The sequence below is a fragment of a genome, unplaced genomic scaffold (genome assembly GCF_019419815.1).
Source record: "Pyrus x bretschneideri cultivar Hongxiangsu unplaced genomic scaffold, Pyrus_bretschneideri_v1 Contig13, whole genome shotgun sequence".
Taxonomy (NCBI): Eukaryota; Viridiplantae; Streptophyta; class Magnoliopsida; order Rosales; family Rosaceae; genus Pyrus; species Pyrus x bretschneideri.
The window spans coordinates 3882438-3886868 of record NW_025999424.1 but is presented as its reverse complement, the minus strand read 5'-3'; the positions used below and the strand labels follow the sequence as shown (position 1 = coordinate 3886868).

General features: G+C 41.1%; 1 pseudogene; it reads left to right on the top strand.

The window, feature by feature from the left end:
• Positions 1-203: 203 nt before the first annotated feature.
• LOC125475028 lies at positions 204-1217 on the top strand (annotated as a pseudogene).
• Positions 1218-4431: the final 3214 nt, after the last annotated feature.

The window sequence follows — 4431 nt, the reverse complement described above, 5'->3', positions numbered from 1 at the left end:
TCATGTATGAGTCTCACTTTATCAGAGTTTTGTTAAATATGTTATCTTTCTGGCATACTCTATGGGGATCCCGCTGCATCTAGCTTAGTCCCAAAAAGAATAAAAAATGATCCAACAAACCACATGGCCGTCATTAAAAAAGGGAGGCCATTATTTACCGCAATTATAAACTATTAACTTGTTTTGCATCCTCCATTTGCAATATGGCTGTTCTAAACTCGGTGAAAGTGGTTGAGGTTTGCAAAGTAGCACCGCAACCAAGCACGCCGGACTCATCAGCCATTCCTGAGTCCCTTCCTCTAACCTTGTTCGACTTGCTCTGGCTAAGATTTGCACCCGTCCAACGTCTTTTCTTCTATGAAATCAATAACCCTAACTCCTCCTCCGACACCAACTTCACCCATTCAATACTCATTCCGAAACCCAAAACCTCACTCTCTCTCAGCCTCCAACAATTTCTGCCTCTAGCCGGAAACGTCATATGGCCCAAAGAGTCCCCTAAACCTATTCTCCGTCACGTCCGAGGTGACGGGGTTTTGCTCACCATAGCTGAGTCCGATAGTGATTTCCACCATATAGTTTCAAGCAACAGCTTCAACATTGAAGCCAAAGAATACCATCCTCTCATACCCCAGATGCCCGTGTCTCACGAAAAAGCCATATTTCCTAACCGTGGCTTCTGTATTGCAGATCACCATATTTCCTAACCGTGGCTTCTGTATTGGAACATCCATGCACCATGCAAATCCTAGACGGCAAGACGTCAACCATGTTTGTGAAAACATGGGCTCATATTTGCAAACACGAAGATTCCAATTTGTTGCCGGAACAGCTCAAACCATTTTTCGACAGAAGCATCATCAAAGACCCCACCGGCCTAGAAGAGATCTACGCGAACCAATTTCGAAACATGGACCGGCCCGACAACAGAAGCTTGATGTCTTCCAAGTTTGAAGTTTTAGCACCGGGTCCAATTCGTGGCACGTTTGTGTTCACACGGGCAAATATATATAGAAGCGCTGAGTTGGTGAAAGAGAAGAAACAACAACACGGTCATCAATCGGGTCAATATTTGTCCACGTTCTGTCTAACATGCGTACATATGGATTTGCTTAATCAAGGCAGAAGAAATGCAAGCCAAAAATGCAGTGATGGGATTTACTGTGGACGCTAGGTCTCGGTTAGACCCTCCTATACCTACAAACTATATTAACTAGCTAATCACGTGTTAAATAGCATTACGAGTGAAAAGAGATTTAAACTGACAGATCACAAAAGTATCATACGCATACGTCATGCATATGATATATAACCATTAAGTTGTGATCGATCAAATTTACAATAGAAACAATTAGAAGAAAAAAGGTGTAGGATTTGAATTAAAATAAAATTAGAAAGTCATCCCTAGATCTCGTATGAAACGGGGGGAATGGTCAAATATTTGATGCATGCCATGCAGTATGCATCTGACCTTTAGTCCTTTAGGGGTTGTTTGTTTGACTTCACTAAATTTCATTGGACTAGATCGGACAAACTCTTAGTGTAGTCCAGTATTTGTTATCATGTGAGACTAACATTCATGAGATTACCTGAGTCAGCCATGGATGTGACTTTCTCTGAGTCAGAATATTTTTATGCTCCCGTATCACCACCCTTTGATCACAAGGGGGACAGTTCTAGTTGTGATCTTGATGGTGTTTTTGAATGGTTGGATGTACAAGAGGTAGCGGTTTCACGGGGAGTGCATGGTGCCGTGCCAAGGGACACAGTTGATGCTCGGTCTCCTCCTGAAACCGTTACCTCTTGTACATCCAACCATTCAAAAACACCATCAAGTTCACAACTAGAACTTTCCCCCTTGTGATCGAAGGGTGGTGATACAGGAACATAAAAATATTCTGACTCAGAGAAAGTCACATCCATGGTTATATACATGTGCCATATAACCATAGAAATTTATGGCTCAAAACTCTATTGTATTGCATAGAGGAAAATATATATAAGATACAATCCTTGTTCTACAAGGTAACAATAAAGGACTCACAAACCCTTCCTAATAAAGGATTCCTAATATTTACAATATATTTACATGCCCTTTTACAAAACCCCTCACGGCAACACTCCCCCTCAAGTTGAAGTATAGATATCACACATGCCCAACTTGACAAGTGAGTCACCAAACAACCTACTACACACGGCATGAGTGAGGATATTTGCGAGTTGCTCTTCCGAGTCACAAACGGCATTGACACAATTTTCTTCTCAAGCTTTTCCTTAATAAAGTGATGGTCAACCTCCACATTCTTTGTTCTGTCATGTTGTACCGTGTTCTATGCAATCTCCCGTGCAGACTTATTATCACAATATAAGCTTATTGCCTCCTTTGCTTTGAAACCTAGACCGCCAAGTAACTTACGTAACGTAACCAAAGAACTTCACATATCCCATGTGCCATACCTCTGAATTCGGCCTCAGCTAAAGACCTTGACACCACATTTTGCTTCTTACTTCTCCAAGTAACTAGATTTCCAACAACAAACGTAAAGTATCCAGAAGTAGAGTGCCTATTAGTCACATCACCTGCCCAATCAGTATCAGTAAATCTCTCAACCCTTAGATGACCTGAATTTTTATACAAAATTCCTTTTCCGGGAGCCGTCTTCAAATAAGCCAAAATTCACATAACAGCTACCGTATGATCCACACTCGGCGAATGCATAAACTGACTTACCAACCACACTTACTGCATAGACTATATTTGGACGAGTATGAGCTAAATAAATTAATCTTCCTACCAGTCTTTGATATCTGCCTTTATCCACTGGTTCTTGATCCGGATAAATTCCCAAGTAATGTTTCTCCACAATAGGAGTATCCACGGGTTTACACCCAAGCATACCTGTTTCCTTCAATAAATCTAGAACATATTTTCGTTGAGACAAGAAAATACCTTTGGATGAACGAGCAACTTCAACACCACGGAAATACTTTAAGTCACCCAAACTTTTCATCTCAAACTCGGCAGAAAGGTTCTTCTCCAGCTTGATAATTTCATCTGAATCATCACCTGTTATTATCATATCATTTACATAAATAATCAAGGCTGTTACTTTACCATTTCTCCACTTCACAAATAAAGTATGATCAGAATGACTCTGATAATACCCATTCTTTCTCATGGCCTGAGTGAACCTCCCAAACCATGCACGTGGTGACTCCTCAAGCCCATAAAGAGACTTCCGCAATCGGCATACTCCCATTTTTCCTCCATTGCTATACCTTGGAGGGAAATCCATATACACTTCTTCTTCTAGATGTCCGTGAAGAAACACATTTTTTACAACAAACTGTTTCAGTAGCCAATTCAAATTTGCAGCTAATAAGGTAACGACTTATACCATATTCATCTTAGCCACGAGAGAGAAAGTTTCCTGATAATCAACTCTGTATGTTTGAGTATACCCTTTCGCCACCAACCTTGCTTTATACCTGTCGAGTGATCCGTCAGCCTTGTATTTAACTGTAAAAACCCATCAGCACCAAACTGGCTTTTTTCCTTTTGGCAGCTTAACTACTTCCCATGTATTATTTTTCTGCAATGCCCTCATCTCTTCATCCATTGCTTCGATCCATTCTCGACTCTTCAAAGCGTTTTCTACTCGAGTTGGTACTTGAATTGAATCCACATTATTCACCCAAGCTTGGCGTTCAGATGAAAGGTTTTTACAGGACACATAATTGGCTATGGGATACTTCACTTTTCCCTCTGGTGAGAACCTGTTAGGAGGTACACTACGATTTTGCCTTGGTGGCAATTCATATGTACTTATAACATCATTAGTTACATAAGTATCACTAGTGCTTACCTCAGAGATATCCAGAGAAGATGTATTGGACAACGGCACTGTTAAGCTAGAGAGAGGAGATGAAGCTTCGGCAATAATTGGCTGACCATCAATACTACTCCTTTTTAGCAACACCAACACATAGACTGGTAGCCTCTTCTTCGGTGAGAAGCTGCTGACCACTCACAACAGGCTCTTTGACAGGAGAAGACCGAGCATCAACTGCATCACTCGACACGGCACCATGCACTCCCCTTGAAACCGTTACCTTTTGTACATCCAACCATTCAAAAACACCATCAAGATCACAGCTAGAACTCTTCTCCTTGTGATTGAATGGTGGAGATACGGAAGCATAAAAATATTCTGACTTAGAGCAAGTCACATCCATGGTTATATACATGTGGCGTGGTAACACTTGTAACCTTTCTGGTAGGATGCAAGACTCACCAAGACACACCAAAGAGCACAAGGATCCAATTTACTATGATGAATCTTGTGAATATGAACATAAGCAACGCATCCAAACACTCGAGGAGTGAGAGTATTGGTAGAAACAACCGGAACATATTCCGTCAACACTTGG